Here is a 26,015-nt window from a genome sequence, read left to right on the forward strand (position 1 = left end):
ACACCCCTTGTCCTCCATGATATTTGTTATGCTCCACAAATAAGTGAAACCATATGATAATTGACTCCCTCTGCTTGACTTATTTCACTCAGCATAATCTCTTCCATGGATGACCAAACAGAATTGATTAGGGCCGAACTGAAAGCGACCAGACAGGATGTTCACAATGTTAGGGCAGAGCTTAAAGCTACCAGGGAGGAGGTCCACAATGCTCTCAATGAGTTCCAATCTAATCTAAACTCTCTCAAAGCTAGGGTAACTGAGACAGAAGATAGAATTAGTGATCTGGAAGACAAACAGATAGAGAGAAAGGATCAGGAGGAAGCCTGGAACAAACAGCTTAGAAACCACGAAAACAGAATCAGGGAAATAAATGATGCCATGAAGCGTTCCAACGTCAGAATTATTGGAATCCCTGAAGGGGAGGAGAAAGAAAGAAGTCTAGAAGATATAGTGGAACAAGTCCTTCATGAAAATTTTCCCAATCTCGCGAATGGAACCAGCGTTCATGTACTAGAGGCTGAACAGTCTCCACCCAAGATCACACATTCCAAAAAAACATCACGACGCCTGATAGTCAAATTGAGGAATTATAATTGTAGGTATAATCTCTTGAAAGCTGCCAGGGCAAAGAGGCTCCTTACTTACAGAGGGAAGCCCATCAGAATAACGTCAGACCTGTCCACAGAGACCTGGCAAGCCAGAAGAGGCTGGCAAGATATATTCAGGGCACTAAATCAGAAGAACATGCAGCCAAGAATACTTTATCCAGCAAGACTGACATTCAAAATGGATGGAGAGATAAAGAGTTTTCAAGACCGGCAAGGATTAAAAGACTATGCAACCACCAAGCCGACACTGCAGGAAGTATTAAGGGGGGTTCTATAAAAGAGGAAAAATCCCAAGAATAGCATTGAACAGAAATATAGAGACAGTCTACAGAAAGAAAGACTTCAATGGTAACTCGATGTCAATAAAAATGTATCTATCAATAATCACTCTCAATGTGAATGGCCTAAATGCACCCATAAAACAGCACAGGGTTGCAGATTGGATAAAACAACAGGACCCATCCATATGTTGTCTATAAGAGACCCATTTTGAACCTAAAGATACACGCAGACTGAAAGTGAAGGGATGGAGAAGCATCTTTCATGCCAACGGACCTCAAAAGAAGGCTGGGGTAGCAATTCTCATATCAGATAAATTAGACTTCAAACTAAAGACTGTAGTCAGAGATACAGAAGGACACTACATAATTCTTAAAGGGACTATCCACCAAGATGATCTAACAATTGTAAATATCTATGCTCCCAATATGGGAGCAGCCAATTACTTAAGAAAACTGTTAATCAAGATAAAGAGTCATATTGATATGAATACACTAATTGTAGGAGATCTTTTTTTTTTTTTAATTGTAGGAGATCTTAACATGCCTCTCTCAGAATTAGACAGATCATCAAAGCACAAAATCAATAAAGAAACAAGAGCATTGAAGGACACATTGGACCAGATGGATCTCATAGATATACAGAGCATTCCACCCTAAAACAACAGAATACTCATTCTTCTCATGTGCACATGGAACCTTCTCCAGAATAGACCACATACTGGGTCACAAATCAGGACTCAACCGATACCAAAAGACTGAGATTATTCCCTGCATATTCTCAGATCACAATGCCTTGAAACTGGAGCTCAATCACAAGGAAAAGTTCAGAAGGAACTCAAACACCTGGAAGCTAAAGACCACCTTGCTTAAGAATGCTTGGATCAACCAGGAGATCAAAGAAGAACTGAAACAATTCATGGAAACCAATGAGAATGAAGACACTTTGATCCAAAAACCTATGGGATACAGCAAAGGCGGTCCTAAGGGGAAAATACATAGCCATCCAAACCTCCCTCAAAAAAAAATGAAAAATCCAGAACACACCAGCTGTCTCTACTGAAGCCATTCTTGATAAAAACCTTCAACAGAGTAGGGATAGAGGAAATATACCACAACATCATAAAAATCGTATATGAAAACCCACAGCTAATATCATCCCAGTGTGAAAATGTGAAAGCATTTACTCTGCAGTCAGGAACAAGATAGGGATGTCTACCCTCACCATTGTTTAATGTAGTGCTGGGAGTCCTTAGCCTCAGCAATTAGACAACAGAAAGAAACAAAAGACACACAAATTGACTTGGGAGAGGTCAGACCTTCACTATTTCCACATGACATGATATGAAAACCTAAAATAAAACCCCCAAAATTGCTGGAACTGATACATAAATTCAGTAAATTCAGAGGATACAAAATCAATGGACAGAAACCTGTTGTATTTCTATACACTGATAATGAATCAGCGAAAAGAGAAATCATGGAATTGATCTCATTTACAATTGCATCAAAAACCATATGATGCCTAAGAATAAACCTAACCAGAGAGATAAAGAATCTGTACTCTGAAAACTGTAGAATACTTATGAAAGAAATTGAGAAGGACATAAAGAAGTGGAAAAATATTCCATGCTCATGGGGTTGGAAGAAGAAACATTGTTAAAGTTTCTATTACTGTATTTTATGGTGATTAAAATAACACGATAAAAGAAGTTTCTACCACCCAAAGCAATCTACACATTTAATGTAATCTTTATCAAAATAGCAACAGCATTTTTCACAAAGCTAAAACAAACAATTCTCCAATTTGTATGGAACCACAAAAGATCCCGATTAGCCAAAGCAATTTTGAAAAAGCAAAGCAAAGCTGGAGGCATCAGAATTTGGGAATTCAAACTGTATTACAAAGCTATAGTCCTCAAGACAGTATGGTACTGACAGAAAAACAGACATGTAGTTCAATGGAACAGACCAGTGACCCCTAAAATTGGCCCACAATTACGAGGTAAACTAATCTTCAACAAAACAGGAAAACTATCCAATGGGGGAAAAGATAGTATCTTTAACAAATTGTTATGGGAAAACTGGGCAGCAACATGCAAAAACATGAAAGTAGACCACTTTCTTACCCCATACACATAAATATGTTCAAAATGGAATGAAGATGTAATTGTGAGATAGGAAAACATTAAATCCTAGAAGACAACACAGGCAGCAACCTCTTTCATAGCAACTTCTTAGTAGATAGGTCACTGAGACAAGGAAAAGTAAAGCAAAAACAAATAGTGAGCTCATCAAGATAAAAAGCTTCTACACAGTGAAGGAAACAAACAAACAAACAAAAAACAAAACTGCAAAGCAACCTTTAGAATAGAAGATATTTTCAAATGACATATCTGATAAATGGTTTGTATCCAAAATGTATAAAGAACTTATCAAACTCCACACACAAAAACCTAATAATTTAGTTAAGAAATAGGTGAAAAACATGAATAGACACTTTTACAAAGAAGACATCTGGATGGTCTACAGACACTTGAGAAGATGCCCAATATCACTCGTCATCAAGGAAATACAAATCAAAACCATAATGAGATGTGACCTCACACCTGTCAGGAAGGCTAAAATTAACAACACAGGAAACATTAAAAGCTGGGAAAATGTGGAAAAGGGGAACCCACTTACACTGTCAGTAGAAATGCAAACTGGTCTAACTACTCTGGAAAATGGCATTGAAGTTCTTTACAAAGTTTAAATAGAACTACCCTGTGACCCAGAAATTGCACTACTAGGTATTTACTCAAAGGATACAAAAGTACAGATACAAAGGGACATAAGGATTCCAATGTTTTTAACAGCATTTATCAATAATAACTAAATTATGGAAAGAGCCCAAATATGCCTTGATGATGGATGGATAAAAAAGATGTGGTATGTATATACGATGGAAGATTATTCAGCCATAATAAAAAATGAAATCTTGCAATTTGCAAAGACATGGATGCAGCTAGAGTGTATTATGCTAAGTGAAATAAGTCAGTAAGAGAAAGACAAAAACCGTATGATTTCACTCATATGTGGAGGTTAAAAGATGAAACAGGGGAACATAGGGAGAAAAAAAGAGAGCCAAACCATAAAAGAGACTCTAAAGGATAGAGAATAAACTGAGGACGGATGGAGGGAGGTGGATGGGGATGGGCTTGAGGGGGGATGGGCATTAAGGAGGGCACTTGTGATGAGCACTGGGTCTTGTAGGCAAGTGATGAATTACTGAATTCTGCACCTGAAACTAATGTTACACTATCTGTTAACTAGCTGGAATTTAAATAAAAACCTTAAAAAGTCAAGAAAAGAAAAAGGAAAGGGTTAGGATGTGTGTAAAGTGGTGGCCGTGTTAATGGCCTTGGTTGCGGGCATCATGTCACCATGCACACACACACCAAAACACCAAGTGGTTACTTCATTTTATGTTTTTAGAAAGAAAACAGAGTTTATTGCCTGGCTATTAAAAGTATTCCAACATGTGATGAATGCTACATAAAATATTAATGTTCATGATTTTCTTCAATAGAAGTTTTCTCGACTAGTTCTGCATGTTCCTTCTGAAATGCTGCATGCCCTCACTGGAGGCTCTGCAGGGAAGGACATGGGCATTCAACTGCAGCTCCCTGCAGGCTCCATGTGCACCAGGTTCCTGTGGGTCTTCAGGCCATCCTCTCTGAGAAGTTGTTGGAAGACTTTCCTCAGGAGGACCTTCGTTCATGTCACGTCAGAGGTTCTGCTGCACCTGTTAGAGCCTGTGAGGGCCCACGTGGCCCGTGGTGCCTCCCAACCTCCTCCCTGGGCAGCTGGAAAGCTGCACACTGTCCATAGGTCCAATGTTCATTTGTCATCATACTCCAGTGACACCAAAAATAGCAGCAATAATAAAACCAAAGCATCTGAAAGGCAAAGAAGACCCCCAGACCCACAGAAGGGGCAGGAGCCCCAATGACTCTGGGCTCCCCAGTTCCATCAGACAATACATTCCCTACATTGTTTCATCACAACAAGGTGGGTTTCTATCCTCAGTGATGGACGTTCCCCTCTGATGAATGTGTATGTGGCCTCGGGGGGACACTGGGCTAATGTCTCTCTTCCTTACAATATTCCTTCTCACTTCCCTCTTCCTCCCTCTCAATTCTTTGAAAATATGTCTTATTTCTTGCCAATTTTGTTTTTCCTTTGTATGTCCTTGTCTTGTGACACCTTTCCCCTGTCTTGAGTGTTAACTCTGACATCTGGAGCAATCCCTGTCATAGGTGTTTTCATGGATATCTAACAAACCACCGGTCAGGAATCAAGGTGCTGGGTCTGCTGCTGATTAGTGACTGGCAAATATTTATACTCCAGGGTCTTCCTTGGGACAAAAGGACAGGCAGCCCCAGCTAGTAATAAAACAGGAAGTTATGGTGGAAGTGTTATGGTGATGACAGTTATATATTCAAAATGCAAAAAATTTTCTATGGAATTCTTCCTGACATAATGCATTTGTTCATTCATTCATTCAATGATTCATCATTTACTCAGCCTTTTCTATTTCTATATTAAGCATATACCTTGAGAGTGGTTCCAACATGTATGAGAAGCAGCTGTGTCCAGGTATTTTTTTTTTAAGATTTTATTTATTTATTTGACAGACAGAGATCACAAGCAGGCAGAGAGGCAGGCAGAGAGGAGGAAGCAGACTCCCCGCAGAGCAGAGAGCCGGATGTGGGGCTTGATCCCAGGACCCTGAGATCATGACCTGAGCCGAAGGCAGCAGCTTAACCCTCTGAGCCACCCAGGCGCCCCTGTGTCCAGGTATTTAAGATACAATAAATATTCTCTTCCCGCAGGCTTATTCCTTTTTTGATGTCAACCCTTAGTCACTCAGACTCTAACTTCAGAACTGATAAGTCAACCATGTTGATGTGACAATCTAATTGGCTTTATTAAATGAGCCATGAATCAAGCAACTCCCCATCTGACACACAGGTGAACACGCAGAAAGTTGTACAAAATGGAAGGGTTTTTGTAGAGGGAGTTAGGGGCCGGGGACTTATTAGCAAAAGAACATTGTCTGCAGAGTCAGGCCTATTTTGTGCGGGAGGGAGGGGAAAGCAAAGGGTCTTGTCATGCACATGACCTCATCTGTCTTTTGGGAATGGAGAGGACCCAGGTAACAGACTCATAGGTGCTGACAGAAAGAAAAATTTCCTGCCTGACTGGTTAAGGATGAATTTCTGGTGGAAGTTGAAACTGTAATTAGATTGGGTTTGAAGACTTGGTGTGAAGCCCTAGTGTGAAGACTGGGTCTACATGACACTGTTTTGGGCCTGTGATTTTCTTTTTCTTAGAAGAAGAGCCTCATGGGGATATATCTTCAGACACTTGTCCCTCCATCAGCAGAGCAGCTCTTGGTATCCTGCTGGTTAGTCTGCTTGGGACAGAGAGTGGGGCACTAGCTCTGGTCCAGTCTCATGCTCAGCCAGGGGTTTCATTTTTCAGTTTTGGGATTGGTTCCCACCTTTCCCTCCATAGAAAGAGTCTCTTAGTCTAGGACAGGGTGTGTTACTGTCCCTTCCTCCATTGTCCCTTTCCCCCAGATTCATTGTGGTTTCACTTATGCCCTGAGGCAATGGGGTTCCCTGACCTCTCCACACTGGGTTTAAGCTTCCTTCTGTGTGGTATGTGGTGGTCTTCCTGCCCTTTCCAGGCAGCAGGTCCTCTCAGGTCTCAGACTCCTACCCTGAGAAAGCAGTTCTCTAGTCTGTTTCCTGGATTCCAGCCTGTTAGTAATCCCTGGTGAGGTTGATGGAAAAAAAAAAGCCTAGAGATACAGGGAATTTCCTGAGTCTTTGACTCTTGGGGGCTCCTGGAACTCATGTAGCCTTCAGTCATTTGCTAATAATTTCAGTGAAATTGTTCTTTCTGGCTGTAGAACATCTGGCATCTGTTCCCAGTAAGTAAGAGGTTGCATACTGTGGAGTGACCTGGCCAGGGGGAGGTGGTGGCTCAGATGGTGAACAAATTCACTCAAAGCAGAGAAAGGAGATAGAGGTTTATTGAACGTACTGCAAAGGAACAGCAGGCAGGATAGGAGGCAGACACTGTCTGCCAGGAGACAGTGGTGGGGGGCTGTCGTTAAGGGGGGTGGTGAGAAGGTATGGGAACATAAGGAATTTTTCTTTTTTGGTACCTGTGTCCAGGTGTAAGTAACCCATTGGTCAGCTGGGGCCTAAACATGTTTTAAGGCAAATTGCCTAATGTGGGGTCACTGTAAGTCCTTCTAACTTACTCAGGTATCATTTCTATGCTCAAGTTGGATGCCTACAAGTGGCCCCTATATTCCCCAATACATTGGCAATGATCAATTTTTGGAATTTATAAAGACATCTCATCTTCGGATGCTTCTTCCTACTGAATGATATGTGTAGAGAGGTCCCTACACAACTTCTCAGTCTATCAGAGCTTTGGTGCAGTTGTAGACCAGGGCATGATGTTATATTAATGTGCTTATAGATGATTTGAGTGACAGTACTTGGTAGCTGGTCCATGGGATTATGGGGAGGAGACCCTCTGAGAGTATGCACCGGAAACCCTGTTGAACTGTTATTCATATATGGAACTGTTGTATTCTAGAAAAGATAAGTTTAACAAAGAGCTAAATAGAGAGAGAGAGAGACCAATAATTATAGGAGTATGAGTGTTAAGGACAGGAGTCCTAAGAAGGGAAGAAGCGAGGAGAGGCATGACCAGGTTTCTTCCCAGGAAAACCATCCCTGTGTTGCACCATCCTAGATAGAGGAAGCCAAAAGAAGTTTACAATGAGAAGGACAAAGATAACCACCAAAGGGGTATTGATTGTATTATGAGAGCAGGACATAAAAGTGGAGGAGGTCGACGTACATTAGGATTTTTGACCAGGTAAACCTGGAGAGGTCACCCTGAAAAAAAATGTCAAGAAAGAAGTCTTGGAAACAAGAAGGAGAAATCATGACAGTTTTGGGAGGAAAATATTTAGGGAGTTTTTCTGAGATATTATAGAATGATTCAGTGCAAGAAAGTGGAGATTGAAATGGGCAGATTCTTGTGCCTCTAGGCCTCTGGGTTTGCATCCTCCCAGAATCCTTTGAATAACAGATGTAGATATCCCACTGGCTTGCAGTTGTACTTGGTGGAGGGCTCAGAGAACAAAAGTGCTAGCAGGGGGCGGTCAATCTCAAAAAGACAAAGATTAGGTGGTACCTTTGTCATTATGTCCCTTTCCAGAAATTGAGTTGGGCAATCAGGTAAAACAGGAAAGAAGTGGGTAAAGGTATTGTTACAGGCCTCCAAAAAAAAAAAAAAATACAGGGGAAGTAAAAGGTCCCTGCTTTGTGTGCTCATCTTTCCTGGTGACAAGGGTCATGTACTGGAAGGCAACGCGTGGGTATTTTATATGAATAAATTAAGTGGCTCCCATTTATAGTATAAATTCAATTTTTTCTCATGCCACATCCAACGTTACCCAAGGCTTTGCCATAGTTATGGAGAACATGGGATCCTGCACAGTCCTGGGCCCTGACAGTCAAAAGAGAGGCGATCATCCTCTCCGGTTCCATTGGACTCCTCACAATCAAGGTATAGAGTTTTTGGGCTTCTATTTCCCCAGATAGCCTTGGTGTGAGGGCACCAATGACCTGGGATGGACTGGGCCTGAATGTTTTGGGCTTGGGATGAATCTCCTGCATGTGAGAAGAAGGGTTATTCCCATTTCCAGCATCTTGGTTGTTTGCACACCAGACAAGATCCTATGAAGGGAGCGTTTGACACTCCTGGGACAAATGTCCTGGTTAGCAACGTCAGAAATAGGCTTGGGGTGCCCCTGGGACACAGGGAGGCTTAGTGGCTTGTACCTTTAATGTACCTTTAATAGTTACTTCTGAATGGACCCAGAGAAGGGCAAGGAGCTGACAATAGCTGTAGCCTTATATTGGGCCTGCCCCTTGTCTCTCTGTTACCTTTTAGCACTCAGGCTAAAAAAGGGAACTCATGGTCCCTTTTACTCTCATTTTTGTAGACCTTGAAAGCCGTATCTGTAAGTGTGGGGTTGTGGTCTGAGACATCTTATCAAGCTTCTGAAGACTTTGTCTGATATCAGAGGAGGACTGGCTGATAAAATGCATTGCTAATATTGCCATGCCCTTTTGGCCTTCAGGATCTAGGTTTTTGAACATTCTCATGGTCTCTGCTAAGCAAGAATGAAATTAGGTGGGATTTTCATTTTGGCCTTGTGTCATTTCTTTATGTTTTATACAATTTATAGGTTTTATGAATTTTTTGCATACCCTCAATCAGGCAAATATTCATGTAATCTTGAATAATTTTACAAGGGTCATTTTCCTGATAATACCATCGAGGGTTGGGATTGGGACTGCCTGTGCCAGCACCAAAGCACAACCATGGGTATGGTGTGGATCTCACTAGCCCAGCTCTGAGTCAAAGACCAGCTATGGGTATTTCCTTCATGGGTGCAGCACATATAAAGATGATATGAAGGTCTTGCCTGATGAAATAAAAAACAGCTGTGGGAAGGATCTGGCCTATAGGAGCCAAGATTTGTTTCTGAGACAGATCAGACATTAGAAAGGGGACATGAACCCTAATGTTCCTGCATCACAATCCTCTACCTCACAGAGGGGCATGAGATTTTGTGGAAAAACAGAAGTCAGATCCTTAGGCTTGTAACTGGTGCCAGACCAGTAATGGAATGGGTGGAAGGGGCTTTGGTAGAGTGGTGGAATGGTAGTGGCAATGGCAGGGACCCCTAGGGCATTAGTAGGATCTAGAGGAACCTCTGGATCTTCTAAGGGAGGGGAAAGAAGACTGGGTGCAATGAAAGAGGGGTCATCCAAAATGTCCGCAGGTTTAGATGGGCCATGAACCTGAGGAAGGCAATGAATTAAGTCATAATTCTGAGTGGGGAAATATCAGTTAAGGGTCACTTTTAGAAAATATTATTTCAAATAGTCATGTTGTTAGGCAGAGCCTGTACATTATAATAGAACTCAGCACACAAAGTTCTGGGGAAAATGGTGCTGTAGAAAGGCCCCAGGATCCACCACTTCCAACTATATAACACCCATATCAGTGTAAATAACCCAGATATTGACCTGGAGACTGGCAGAACTAACTCTCCACAGCTAAATGTAGAGAAGAGACTGTACTGAACAGGGCAGGATGTGTGGGGTTGGAGTAGGGAGCTAAAGGGACCCACACAATGTCCACAGATGGAAGGGACACAGCAGCCACAGAGAAGGGATAGAAACAGATTCACATCAGGGAGCCCACTGGGGAAGATAAATTCCCGTAATATTTGGTTTTGAAAATCATGGTTTCTGGAGTCCTTATGAACCACGGAACTTAACACCTGGAACACAAAAAAATGTCAGGCTCAGCTCTGAGAGAGCCATGATGTCAGGAGGAAATTGAGTCCCCACACTCTTAAAGAAGCAGCATAAAAAACAACACCACAGAGTTATAGTATAGAAGCCACAGTTTGAAATATGCCTGGGGCTACAGGAGAGAGAGTTATTTCTTAATCTCGTGGCATACTCCAAAGGGGCAGAGATTGTTGGGGGTGTCCCCCAGGAATAAAGATGCTGTCAGGTGCCATTTCCCTCCTTTCCCCCAAGCATGAACACACAGACACTACATGGGAACCCATGTAGATCTAACTCTCACTAACTCACTTGTTGTCAGCATGCCACACACCCATGTTCCCCTGCAGGCATACTCCCTCCAATTAGGCCTTCTGCTCAGTTTCCCTCCCATAGCATACCTGTGCAAACCTGTTCACACTGTGCATGCTATCCCAGTGTGCTTCTGTGGATCTGTTCTCTAAACCTAGCCTATTTGCATCCCATTGAATGCAGGCTGCTCCAACAGCAAACCTGTGGAAACCTTGCTAACACTGTTCTTCCACCTCCATGCTCTCCAGTAGATCTCTCTCCTCTGATAAGGTCTTGGCCGAAGCCTAATCAAAGTGGTACCATAAACCTGGCATTGGCCAAGCATACCTGACATGGGCACACTACTGAAAAGTGAGTTTTGTGCTGGGGAGAGGGAAAGATGATTACATAGAACATCCTGACTGCAGCCTCAGAAGTGGGGTAGACATCTGTTCTGATGCAGGGCCCTCCCACCAATGAAATCTTCTCAGAGGACAACAGAGGGAATGCATCCTGTGGTTCAGTGCTACTTCACCTTTGGAAAATGCTCAGTCTGACACAACTTAAAGCCAAGGAGGCTGCTAAATGGCCCACTAAAAAGACAGAGACAAAACTCAAACAGAACAGTCAAGGTTCCGGTCAAGAACCATCAAGGACAGCCATTGCAGTTATTGGACTAAAGCAAAAATTGGATCAGCTTCTACAGCAGATATGCAGCACGCATAGGTGATAATCCTTAAGTGTCAGGCTCTGGTGAATAGAGGACACTGCACTGCAGGCCACTACAGCAACTCTTCTTAAGACCATGACTTTTAAGATCAGAAGGTATAGATAAGTTTCCTAACATACAGAAAGAGAATAGAGATTCAGATGAAATGAGGACACAGGCAAATATGTCCCAAATACAAGAACAGGATAAATTCACAGTAAGAGAGCTAAGTGAAAAGGAGGTAACTAATAGGCCTGATAGAGAATTTAAAGTAACAGTCATAAAGTTACTCACTAGACAAGAAAAGAGTAGAAGACCTCAGTGAGACAAACAATAGGGAAAGAGAAAACATTAAAAAAAATACCAATCATCGATGAAGAACTCAATAACTGCAATTAAAAATACACTGAAATTAAAAATACCCTATGTGGAATGACTAGAAGAATACGTGAAGCAGAAAAACTGATCAATGACCAGGAAGAGAGGGTATAGAAAGCAATCAAGCAGGAGAGAGAGGGAAAAAAAAAAAAAGGAAAATAGACTTAGGGAGCTTACCAACACAATAAAGCATAAAAATATTTGTATGGTAAATCACAGATGCCAAAGAGAGAGAAAGGGGGCAAAAAAGATGGTGACTGGGTGGCTCAGTTGGTTAAGAATCTGCCTTCAGAGGGGGAGACAAGATGACAGAAAAGTAGGAGGCGCTGTTTCAACCAGTCCCCTAAAGTGAGCTGATTTCTACCAAAGAACTCTGATCACCCATGAAATCAGCCTGAGATTAGGCTTATACATTTCTGGGTCTCTATGGGGGCAGAAGACACCAGTGGACAGGTAAAGCAGAGTGGGAATACTGGACTGATACTGGAAGATAAACAAAAGGGGGAGGGAGTCACCAGAAGTGACCCATTGGAAAGTAATACCCCAATATGAGAGTGCCCTGTGATTGGGGAAAAGAAACTTAGAGTATGGTTGAAAGCACTCAAAAAGAGCAAAGATCTTAAGGGGAAATTGGTGGAATCAGGCGGTTAGGGACATGGGCTTAAGCCCATGGACCCAGGACCCAGGATAGCCACTGTTGGCGCTGAGCCAGAAAGAGTGAAGCTAAGAAGTCAGGCATTGGTCCTTGAGCTGCCAGGGCATGTGAGAGCATCTGGGTGGTGGCACAAGTGAGTGAGTCTGGCATGGATGCCAGCTGGCACTTTCTAGAACCACAGTCTTTTGCACTCTGCACGCGTGCTGCGGGACCGGGGTCAGAGTCATGGTCCGCACCCTCCCCTGAGAGAGGGCCATGCAGGCACTAGCTGATGCTCTCTAGGACTGGAAGATTCTGAACACTCCCAGCCAGGGCCAGCGTGAAAATCTCAGTATGCTATCTCAGGTTGGGACCTCTCTGGTGGTCTGGACCTTCCCAGACAGCTATGGCAGAGGCAGCCGCTGGAAACCAGCTCTGGACTAGTATTTCTCTTGGTTTTGGGTACAAGCGGGAGTTCCTGTGACCCCTGAGACCATGACTGGGAATGTGGTCTGCCGGCTGCAGAGGGTAAATTTATGTGTACTGGAGCACCCAGAGGGGAATAGACTGAGGCTTCTCTCTGAGACGGGGTCTGGGTGCAGTTTGCTTTCCTCTAAACCTCCAAAGAACCGCCAAAAGCTGCCAAGAGGAGAGAGAAAAAGGAAACAAACAAACAAACAAAAACCTCCAGAGAACAAGAGCCTGAAAGACCATTTACTCAGAGCCCAGCCCCTTGATAGAGGACAGCCTCCTTGAAGGAAGTTGAAGCCTTCCTTCAACTCTAGGAAGACTGCTTGAAAAACCATGTGGCACGCGCCTTCCCAGAAAGCCAGCCAAAAAAACACATACAAAAAAACAAAAAAAACAAACAAAAAAAACAAGAGGACAACCACCACTACTTTATAAATACAACTTTTATTTTTAATTCTTTCTCACTATTCTTGTTCTTTTCAATTTTTAAAATAATTTTTAACCTATTTACCATCACAATGAGATGTTCAGTACAACAAATTCCATAATAACCTTTTAACTTGAACTTTTTTGATACATATACCTGTGTTTTTCTTTTGCTTTTCTATTATTTATTTATTTAATATTCATATAGAGATAAGCTTCAAGGTAGTCCCCTTTCCCCAATCAATGCTACTCCTATATATATACACCAGTTTTAATCCCCCTTTTCTCAGGAAAGTTGAGTGCTTTAATAAAGATACATCCAGGAAGAATCAAAATAACCTTCCTCGCCCACATTGAGAATTTATAACCTCCCCATCTTTTTCTTCTGTCAGTGTTTCTGTGTATTTGTTTTTGTTCTGGTAGTATATAAATCTACTAGGGGTTCATTTTGGCTGGGTTCTTTTTTTTTTTTTTCCTGTCATTTATTTTTTTCAGTCTTTTTGTTTGTATACTTTATAAATCTTACCTTTGGGGCCCATTCAGGCTGGGTATTCTCTTTTAATTTTTTTCTTTTTTTTCCCTTTCTCTCTCTCTCTCTCTCTTTTTTCTTTCTTTTTGGTGGGGACTCCTGATTGCTCAGGAGCATGCTGAAGTGCACCTTGCCTGCACCACAGTTGATACATTCAGCTACACAACCCTTCAGCCATCTCTCACCAAAATGACTAGGAGGAGAAATGCCCAACAGAGGAAAAATTCACAGACTGTGACCTCCCCATCAGAGCTATTGGATATGGACATATACAGTATGTCCGAAAAGGTATTCAGGCTAACAATTATCCAGGCAATGGCTAGGTTGGAGAAAGCCTTTAATGACAAAATGGAATTGATTAGGGCAGAAGTGAAAGCCACCAGGGATGATGTTAACAATGCTCTCAATGAGTTCCAATCTAATCTAAATTCTCTAACAGCTAGGGTAACTGAGGCAGAATATACAATTAGCGATCTAGAAGACAAACTGATAGAAAAAAAGGATCAGGAGGAAGCCTGGAACAAACAGCTTAGAAGCCTTGAAAAGAGAATTAGGGAAATAAATGACACCATGAAATATTCCAACGTCAGATTTATTGGAATCCCTGAGGGAAAGGAGAAAGAAGAAGACTAGATGATATAGCTGAACAAATTCTCCATGAAAATTTTTCCACTCTGGCTAATGGAACCAGCATTCATGTTCCAGAGGCAGAAAGGTCTCCCCCCAAGATCATAGACTCTAGAAAGACCTTGAGACTCCTGATTGTGAAAATGATGAATCATAATTTTAGACAGGAGTTCTTGAAAACAGCTAGGGGGAAGAGATTCCTTATGTAGATAGGAAAAACCATCAGAATAACATCAGACCTGTCCACAGAAACCTGGTAAGCTGGAAAAGGCTGGCAAGATGTATTCAGGGCACTATATGAGAAGAACATGCAGCTAAGAATACTTTATCCAGAAAGACTGACATTCAAAATGGATGGAGAGGTAAAGAGCTTCCAAGACCAGCAAGGGTTAAAAGAGTATATGACCACCAAGCTGGCACTACAATAAATATTGAAGGGGGTTCTATAAAAGAGGAAAAAACCCAAGAATATCATTGAACAGAAACTTATGGAGACAATCCATAGAAACAAAGACTTCACAGGTAGCACAGTGTCAATAAAAACGTATCTCTCAATAATCACTCTCAATGTGAATGGCCTGAATGGGCCCATAAAATGGCCCAGGGTTGCAGATTGGATACAAGGACAGGACCCATCCATTTGTTGTCTATAAGAAACCCATTTTGAACCCAAAGATATATCCAGACTAAAAGTGAAGGGATGGAGAAGCATCTTTCATGCCAATGGGCCTAAAAACAGGGCTGGGTAGTGATTCTTATATCAGATGGCCAAAGCAATCTTGAAAAAGAAAAGCATGGGAAGAATAAAGGAAACAGTTCATCATGAATAGCTGGGTGAAGGGGACACGAGTTTGTTACACTGTTCTATTTCTATATTTGTTTGACAATGTCCAGGTACATGTAAAAATCTGATGTTGTTAAATTGTTAATTGTTAAATTGCATAATTATTTTTTGTATATTGACATATAGCAAAAGTTAATCATGTGTTTTAGGATTTCTTTTTTTTTTTAATTTATTTTTTATTTTCAGCATAACAGTATTCATTTTTTTTTCAATTTATTTATTTTCAGAAAAACAGTATTCATTATTTTTGCACCATACCCAGTGCTCCATGCAATCCGTGCCCTCTATAATACCCACCACCTGGTACCCCAACCTCCCACCCCGTGCCCCTTCAAAACCCTCAGATTGTTTTTCAGATTTCTAAAAAAAAAAAAAGCAAAAGGATAACAAAACTGAATCCCTTACAATTTCAAATTTCAAGTTATAGTAAAGCTGTAGTAATCAAAACAGTAGGGCACTGTCACGAAATAGACACATACCACAAACATACCACAATGGGAGAAAGTGCAGAGCCCAGAAGTAAACCCACAATTTTATGATCAATTAAACATTGACAAAGGAGGCAAGAATATGCAATGGGAAATAGAAAATTTCTTCAACAAATCATGTTGGCAAAACTGGACAGCTAAATGCAAAAGACAACTTTTTTACACCATAGAAGAAAAATCAAAGTGGATTAAGGACCTAGATGTGAGATCTGAAATTACATAAACATCCTAGAAGAGGGCACAGGCAGTGAGGTCTCTGACACTGGCCACAGTAACTTCTTCCTAGATATGTGTCCAGACTTCCTAGATATGCCTCCAGAGGTAAGGGGAACAAAGCGGAAATAAACTATTGGGACTATGTCAAAATAAAAGCTTCTAAACAGCCAGGGAAATAATCAACAATACTAAAAGGCAACCTAAGGACAGGGAGAAGCTATTTAACGAATTTAGAGAATCTATTTGATAAAGGGTTTATATCCAATACATATTAAGAACTTGTACAAGTCAACACCTAATGAAACAAATAATCCAATTAAAAAAAGGATAGAAGACATGAACAGACAGCTCTCCAAAGAAGACATCCATGTGGCCAAAGACACATGAAAACATGCCTAACATGACTCATCATCAGGGAAATTCAAATCAAAACCATGGTGAGATATCACCTCACACCTGTCACATTGATTGAATTAACATACACACACACATAACACGCAGACACACACACACAAGAAACATGTGTTGGGGAGGATGTGGAGAAAAAGAACCCTTGAGCACTGCTGGTGGGAATGCAAACTGGGGCAGCCTCTGTAGAAAAGAGCATGAAGTTTCCTCAAAACATCGAAAACAGAATTACCATATGACCCAGTAATTGTATTATTGGATATTTACCCAAAGAATGCAAAAACACTAAAATGAAAAGATATATGCACTCTGATGTGTACAGCAGCATTATTTACAACAGCCAATGTATGGAAACAGCCCAAGTGTCCATATATAGATAAACAAAGAAAAAAGGTGTGGCATGTACACACAATGAAATATTATTCAGCCATGAATATGATTGAAATCTTGTCATTTGTAACAACATGAATGGAGCTAAGAATATGTTGGGAAGTGAAATAAGTAAGCCAGAGAAAGACAAATCCCTTATGGTCTCACTCTTATCTGGAATTTAAGAAACAAAGAGAACAAAGCAAAAAGAGAGAAAGGAAAAAGCAGACTCTTATTTATGGAGAACACACTGCTGGTTCCAAGAGAGGAGGTGGGTTGGGGAAGCAGGGTAAACGGGTGAAGGGGATTAGGATTACATTTATGTTCATGAGCATTAAGTAATGTATTCAATTGCTGAATCACTATATTATACATCTGAAACTACCTATTATGGTATGTTCACTATAGTGGAATTTTAAAAAATACCAAAGAAAAACTAACTCAGCAAACTAAAATGTATAGTTCTTGTCTTATGTGTTTTTCTTCATATGTAGACTAAAGCTCCTGAATAAAGTGGTTGTACTGTGAACACTGTATTTTCATCAGTGTAGCATAGTGCTTGAATCCAAGCAGGTGCCAAGAGACCATTTGATGAGTGATATACATTTAATGCAAGTCAGATGGAAGGGATATTACTCAGATGTTTCTGTGTCCTGTGGTCACTGTGATAGCTTCTGGTTTTCCCTAAGAATAATGGCAGACTGGTGGTTGAAGGCAATCAGGGGAAATCTGGACAAACAAATAAATCAACTATTAAAAAGAAATGCATGGCCCAAAATAGCATCTCAACATTCCAAGTCCTCAAACCATGATTAATCTCTAACCTAATTGTGGTTCTAAGCTCACCCAGAAATGTAAGTCTTCACACATCAGTGAGGAATTTTCTGGTCAACACCAGTGAGGTAGTCTGTCATGGGCCTCTCCATAACTCAAGGAGGGGTGGTCATTTGCATGGTAAGACCCTTTCCTCTCCCAAGGTGACCTTCCCTGAAAAATTCCTTTCTTTTCTTTCACCAACTTCTTTCCTATTAAAAACTCCCATTTGCACCTAGGAGCTTGCCTTTATTTGGCAGCTGGGGTATTGTCCAATTGTTGAATCACTTAATAAAGCCAATTCAATCATCAAATTTACCTGGCTGATTTTGGATTTAATTTAAGCAGTGAGAAGTCAGAGATGTGAATGAGCTGAGCTGAGGGATGAGATAGGGAAGGAAATACATGGGGGGTGTCACAAGGGCAGGAGAGACCCAGTGACAGCAGGGTCCAGGACTAGGAGCTGGGGAGCCACACATTTTCATGGATTACTGTTTGGGTAAAAAGAAAAGGCATGAGAGGTGGGGTGACTTTTCCATATCATACAGTACTGGCCCTGTAACATCTGAATTAAGGGAGAGGGAGCAGAATGGAAGCTGGTGACAAGGAGAAGCTGGAAGCCAGGAGTCAGACCAAGAGGGGAAGAGAGTCTGAGTAGGTGTCCAGGGTTAAGGGAGAAGCACATTTGCATTGTCGCAGAGACTCAGGGAAGGCTAGTGTGTGGAGAAGGAAGTCAGAAGAGAGGTCTGTGTGTGGGGTAGGTTTGTTAGAACGACCATCAAAGACCAACTTTGTAGGAGACAGAAAGAACATCTGCAAAGACAATGCTGTTCCTGCAACTTGTGTTGCTGGTGGTTCTCCCAGGTGATGATAGTGAAGATGGTGAGAACCCTGGCCCTGCCCAGTGGGTGCAAGAGTGTTTGTGCATATACCACTCTGGGTATGTGTGTGTGTGTGTGTGTGATGTGAGTACATGTCCTTGTGTGTCTATAAGTGTGTTTAAATGTGTATATGTGTGTATGTCTGTGGGTATGTCTTCCAGTGTGTGTGTCTATGTCTATTTGTGATGTATGTACATGTCTTATGTGTCTTTATGCATATGTTTTAATATGTGTTTGTGTGAGTATGTGTGACTCTGTGTCTCTATCCTTGTTTGTATATATTCTGTATACATTCTGTATTTGTATATATTTGTGTAAGAGTGTGTACTGTGTGTAAGTTTGAATGAGTGTGTTTGTGTCTGTGTGTGTGTTCATGAGCATGTGCACATCCATAATGTATGTTCCTCAGCACATACCTGGGGAAGGAGCTTGCCAGCCTGGCTCCTTCCTGAGCATCCCTGACCCTACAGCCCTCTGCTCTTCTGAAGGATGGGTATAAAGCTTAGGGCTATGGGGCAGCACATGTCTCCTGAGATAGCTATGGCTTCCCTGTCCTCCAGATTTATCTTCCCATCCCTGGCACCTGCTATATTCTGTCTCCTTCCCATGCCGTCCTCTTCAGTCAATCTGTCTTTTTGCCACAGAATTCCAGGAGCCAATCTCCTTTCAAGTCATCCTGACCACATCTTTTTTTTTTTTTTTTTTTTGGTTAGATTATTTTATCAGCTTTTTAAAATTTTTTTTAAAATTTCTTTTCAGCATAACAGTATTCATTGTTTTGCACCACACCCAGTTGCTGCGTGCTGACCACATATTTTTACAATGGTTCCTGAATTCAAAATCTTGCCTCAGCTTGGCTGGATGAACTGCAGACTCATGGCTGGACAGTGACTCTGTGACTTTCACTTTCTTGCAGTCCAAAGGCAACGTAAGGAAGGAGGACCTGATGGAACAGGAAAGGTCATTAGATATCTAATGGATAAAATTGATTACATTTCCTCTGATATTTCAGGACCATCTCTGAGAATGGCAACTTGACTGTGAGCTCAGTTCCCTCCAGGGTGGGATGTACATGTGTGTGTGTCTCCTTGAGTTCCTCCTCTTTGTGCGGACCTTCACTGCTTCTGTACCTCATGTCTTCCCATTGTAAAACTGCATGCCAGGGGTATAAGCCAGATGAAGAGTCTTGAATAACTTCACATATTCTGCTACTTTCCATCCCTCTCATTGATCACAGACTTTGCTCTCCTATCTCACACTAGTGTCTCTCATGACTACCCCTTTCTCTGGCCTCCAACCAGGCACCTTCTACTCCTTCACTCTATGACTATCTCCTTGAACTGTGTGTTTTTCTCCCCTTTCAGTCATATCAGTGAATTCTATCTACATGTTCCCTGTACCCACTGTACTCCCTTCAAACTAGATTGTTTTTTATCCCAGCTTTCAGGCTGACTCCTTCCCTATTCTCTGCCCATAACTTTCATGGCTCTCTTCCAGGAAGTAGAGCTCAACAGGTCTGCCAACATTTAAATCAGTACCATGTGATCAACTTAAGAACACACACACACACACACACACACACACATCATTGCCTTCTGCCCCAGCTTCCTGCTGGGTCTTCATGCAGGGAAGACAGATCTGCAGTGACAAGGTCAGTCCTGCTCCCTCCCTCCAAGCATTCTGCAATTATAAGTATGCATCATTCTCTGAATTTCAGAGTAAAAGGAATCAAAGGAAAGGGAGATGTTGGTAACATGTTTCTGGAGGTAGAAAGATGTGTTATCTAAAGTAATGTGAAGATCCACCTTCTTAGTCTGTGAATTCCTCTCCTTTTTCTGCAGTAAGGCCAACAGCCTGGCTGTCCACTGGCCCCAGTCCTCGTCCTGGCCATCTGCTTCTGGTGGGCCATGTATCTGGCTTCTACCCAAAGCCTGTGTGGGTGACGTGGATGCAGAGTGAGCAGGAACAAGAGGGAACCCAGCAAGGTGATGTCCTGCTCCATGATGATGGGACATGGTATCCTCAGGTGTCCTTGGATGTGAAAGCCAGGGATGCAGCTAGCCTGTCATGCCTGGTGGGATACAACAGTCTAGGAGGCCAAGATATGGTCCTTTACTGGGGTGAGAAAGAACTGGGGCCCAGCTGGGAAAGGGGGTCATTGGTCCTCCAGTAAAGCAGGAGAGCCAGAAGAAAAATTGGGGATTCTAGGGACTCTAGGCCAAGAGGCATAAAAATCAGTAACTTAAGAAATAGAAGAGCTGAGGTTGGAGCACCTGGGTGGCTCAGTTGGTTAAGTATCAACTTTTAGCTCAGGTCATGATCTTTGGGTCCTGGGATTGAGCCCTATGCCAGGCTCTCTGCTCAGTGGGGAGTCTGCTTCTTTTCACTCCTCTGTCTCTCTCAAATAGATAAATAAATAAATCTAAAAAAAAAAAGAGCTAAGTGTCAAGGTCTTACATATGTGGGAGGATGCAAAGTGTTGGATGAAGGGCCCATCTCAGAGGAGGGATGAGAGAAGAAAGTGAGGGAAGTGTGGTTGGTGAGGTAGAGAGTGACACAAGCGGAGAGGACCTAGGAGGTGTGGCTCAACCTGGGGTAGGTGAGAAATTACACCTTCTGTGCATCAAATCCACAGAGCAGCCCCACTTCTTGGCCCCAAGACACCTGACCAACTTGGTCTTCCTAATGGTGATAGTGCCCCTGATGCTTGTGGCAGTTCTGGTGTTGTGACTCTGAAAGTGCTGGTAAGTCTCTGGAGCCACCTTGCTGCTCTTTCCCAGGTGTCCCCCACTTTTCCTTCTGTCCTCAGCCCTCCTGCTCCCAGTGCCCTTCCAACCTGTAGTCCTCATCTTCACCTGCTACAGAGGGACTTCCTTCTCATTCCTCCCAGGAAAATACACTGGAGACATCAGTGTAGTGGCTTCCCTTTTGAGTGAGATCCCAGCAGCCCTTGCTCCAGTATTTGCCTAAACCCAGCTCAGCGGTGATGTCCTTAACTCTCTGTGTGCAAGTTTTTGTTTCAGCTCTGCTTAATGATCAGTTGTCAATATAAGCTAAGTGTAAATTAGCTTTTTTGTTGTTGTTGTTCCCACTTGGCTCTGGAAAATACATCTCAATATCGAACTCAGAGTAAAATGAAGTCCCAGCAACACCCAGGCATCATATGTCACTTCCTCCAGGAAGATCCCTAATTCATGATTGGAAATCATCTCTACTGGAGCAGAATTCCTCTATTTTAACCTGCGCTTTAGCAATTTAACTCCAGACAGCCATTCCTTTTTGACCCTTGTTAGGTACCTTTTCCCTTTCTAATTAAGCTTCTAGAGAGCAAAGTCAATTTTATAATATTTATATCTTAGCAAGGTGTCTCACATATATAGAATGAAAATCTGGGTTAATTTATGCCAAGTATAGGTTTTTCTTTCTGTTTTACTTCCCGACATGTTTGTAGTGGATTGAGATGTTTGGTTCTATTTTTCTAAAAGTCTTCTCATTTGACCAAAGACTTTACATATTCCCTATTTTTTTTATAAAATCCTCAGACCCCTAAGGAGAAACAAGTTTTGCCTGTGACCATTCCTCTTATTTAACTACAGACACCTATTAGAGTGGACCTGTTGCTTTACGTATTCTGAATTAAAAGAGGATGGCAGGATGCAGGCCCTTGAAGTTTGTGGGGGTAAGGGACAGCAGCAGAGTTGTCAGCCTGGGGCTTGTTAGAAACATGGGGTCTTGGCCTCAGCTGAAACTTCATTATAAACATGTGTCTTGTTCATGGTCCAAGACACAGTTTGAGTTTTCGTAAAATCAGCAGTGGATTCACAGGTGCTACAATGTGATGTCTAAGAGGTAGCAGTACAAGTGTGTTTCTAAAGGGAAAAGAGACGCTCCAGGAAAGAGAACAAGAGTGGTGAAAAAATAATGAATACTGTTTTTCTGAAAATAAATAAATTGGAAAAAAAAAAAAGAGTGTTGTGGTCAGGATCAAATGGGGATCCAGCAGGGAGCATGCATACAGTGCCTCCTTTCATTCACAGCTGCTATTTACAGTCGCTGAGGGCTCAGAGTCACTGACAGTGAGCCATTGCTCACTGGGGGAAAGTGGATTTGAGTTCCTGGGAGCCTCTGTTCACAACACTTGCCACAGGATTAATACCCATCTTGGTATCCTGTGTTTCTGTTTAAAGACTGTGTCTTTAATACATATAAGTATTTGTAAATAACTCATTTTATGGCATATTTCCCTATACTGAAATTCCAGTGCAGAATTGTGTAACATTCCCCAGCTTTGGTACTAAGATTGCCATTGTCTTTGGTTTCAGCCCCCCAGCTTGCTTCCCAGGATGCTTTTAAGAATAAACAAACAAGAATGGTCATCATTTCATAAATCCAAGAACATAGTCCCACTTCTCCTTTCCTGTGGTGTTATCAGATCATCCTAGATGTTGTTTCAGCACATTCTGGAGTGGCTCCTCATAGATACCAAGTATATACTGTTTCGTTCCCTAGATTTACTGCACAGTCAACTCATTACCACTGAACTCATGGCACATAGCTCTGCATTGGGAAACTAAGGGAGCATTACCTATACAAGTGTTTTGTCATGAGGCACATTCCATCATTTTGTGCTTAGGAACACAAGTCAGCTCTGCAGCTAGGGGCCTCACAGTCCCTTAAACAATGATATCACTGGAACAACCATGTTAACTAAGAAATGTGACATGGAAGTGACCATGAATAAGACCTGTGTTTACAGTGTAAGAATTAACACAGGAATCAAAGTGGCACCTAAGATGGTTGACATATGTCAGGCCATCCACTATGAATCGTGGTGAGTGCAGATCTGTGGGTTACAAATTAATGTCAGCAGGTAGGCCAATCAGCACAGACAGATTCCATGAAAAAAGAAATTGGAACTTTTGTGGCTGATGACCCCCATGGCAGTGTGAATGGAGACATACATCTCTAGACTTCAGTTACTCTTGGTTTCATTAAGTAACTGAACAAACCACTCAAACCCTGAGCATACAGAAGGGACATTTTGAGTGTTGGGTAGTGGGGAAGAAAAGGTCTTCCCTGTCTGTAGCCTGAAAATTTTGCTTTCCTGATTTCATTATGACTTTTGTTGTTGTTTCTATCAGTTTGTTAATGCAGCAACTTATTTGGGTTGAACTAGGGGACAGAGATATAGTTCTGATTTGCTTAGGGGCCAAGAGAGGGGGCCCAGGGTAGGAGAGCATCCAGAGATAACAAGTATAGTCTCCCACCCTGCACATGAGCACATATGTACATAATGTTGAGATGAGAAAGGTGGCAAAGATGAAATGTATAGGAAGTGGGAGAGGAAGTCATGGGACTTCTCCATGCTTCTCATATGGACCAGAATTGTTGGCTCTTTCTCTAAGTTGTAATTCTTAAGTTTCAATTCCATGAAAGCAGCTTGAGACAAGACCTTCCTAAGTCACAGAAGTAAGAACGTCAGAATAACATCAGACCTACCTACAGAGACCTGGTAGGCCAGCATGATACATTCATGGTTCTAAATGAGAAGAACATGCAGCCAAAAATACTTTACCCAGCAAGGCTGTCATTCAGAATGGATGGAAAGATAAAGAGCTTCCAGGACAGACAGAAAATGAAGGAATATGTGACCACCAAACCAGCCCTGCAAGAAATATTAATGAGGATACTGTAAGCAAAGAGAGACCCCAAGAATAACATAGGTCAGAAAGAAACAGAGACAACCTACAGAAACAAGGACTTTATGCACAATACAATGACACTAAATTCAGATCTTTTCAAGAGTTATTTTGAATGTAAATGGGCTAAATGCTCCAATCAAAAATCACAGGGTATCAGATTGGATAAAAAAGCAAGGACCATCCATATGATGTCTAGAAGAGTCTCATTTTAGACCTAAAGACACCTCCAAACTAAAAGTGCGGGGGTGGAGAATGATTTACCACACTAGTGGACCTCAAAAGAAAGCTGGAGTAACAATCTTTCTATAAGATAAATTGGATTTTAAACCAAAGATTGTAGTAAGAGATGAAGAGGGACACAATTTCATACTTAGGGGTCTATAAAAAAATGTATCTAACAATTATAAACATTTCTTCCCCCAACATGGGAACAGCCAATTATATAAACCAATTAATAACCAAAATGAAGAAACACATTGATAATAATACATTAATGGTAGGGAACTTCAACACCCCATTCACAGCAATGGACAGATCCTCTAAGCAGAAGTAAAACAATGAAAGAGGAGCTTTGAATGACACATGACCAGATGGACTTCACAGATATATATAGAAAATTCCATTCTAAAACAACAGAATGCTCATTCTTCTTGAGTACACATGGAACTTCCTCTAGGATAGATCATGTACTGGGTCACAAATCAGGTCAACAAATACCAAAAGATTGAGATTATTCCCTGCACATTTTCAGGTCACAATCCTTTAGAACTGGAACTCAATCACAAGAGGAAACTTGGAAGGAACTCAAACACTTGGAGGTTAAAGACCATCCTGTTAAAGAATGAATGGGTCAACAAGGAAGTTAAGGCACCTAAAAAAAAAAAAAAAGATCATGGAAACTAATGAGGTTTGAAACACATTGGTTCAAAACCTCTGGGATACAGCAAAGGTGGTCCTAAGTGGGAAATACATTGCAATACAAGCCTCTCTCAAGAAATTATAAAAACCTCAAAACACAAGCTAACCTTACACCTAAAGGATCTGGAGAAAGAGCAATAAATACAGCCTAAACTAAGCAGGAGAAGGGAAATAAGAAAGAACAGAAATCAATGAAATAGAAACCAGAAGAATGGTAAAACAGTTGAATAGAACTAGAAGCTGGTTCTTTGAACGAATTAGTAAGATTTATAATTCTTTGACCAGACTTATCCAAAAGAAAAGAGAAAGGATCTAAATTAATAAAAGGGGAAAGATCATGACCAATACCAAGGAAATACAGACATTTTTAAAGAATATATTATGAGCAAGTATATGCCAACAAATTAGGTAATCTGGAAGAAATTGAGACTTTCCTGGAAAATCATAAACTACCAAGACTAAAACAAGAGGAAATAGAAAATCTGAAACAGACCAATAACCACAAGGAAATTGAAGAGGTAATAATAAAACAAAACAAAACAAAAAAATAAATAAACAAAAAACAAAACAAAACAAAACAAAAAAACCATCCCAGCAAACAAATGTCCAGGACCAGATGGCTTCCTAGGGGAATTCTAAGGAGGGCACATATTGCATGGAGCATTGGGTGTGGTGCATAAACAATGAATCTTGGAACACTGAAAAAATAAAATAAAATAAAAACAATAAAGAGGAATTAATACCTATTTTACTGAAGTTCTTTCAAAAAATAAATATGAAAGGAAAACTTCCAAATTTGTTTTATGATGTCAGCATTACCTTGATCCCCAAATCAGACAAAGACCCCTCTAAAAGGAGAATTACAGACCAATATCCCTGATGAACATGGATGCAAAATACTCACCAAAATATTAGCCGAGATGCTCCAACAGTACATTGAAAGGATTATTCACCAGGACCAAGTAGTATTTGTTTCTGG

General features: G+C 41.4%; 1 pseudogene; it reads left to right on the forward strand.

Annotated features, from left to right (window-relative positions):
* The first annotated feature begins 18,359 nt into the window (after positions 1-18,359).
* On the forward strand, positions 18,360-21,146 carry LOC122918856 (annotated as a pseudogene).
* The last annotated feature ends 4,869 nt before the right edge of the window (positions 21,147-26,015 follow it).

Source organism: Neovison vison, chromosome 10 (genome assembly GCF_020171115.1).
Source record: "Neovison vison isolate M4711 chromosome 10, ASM_NN_V1, whole genome shotgun sequence".
Taxonomy (NCBI): Eukaryota; Metazoa; Chordata; class Mammalia; order Carnivora; family Mustelidae; genus Neogale; species Neogale vison.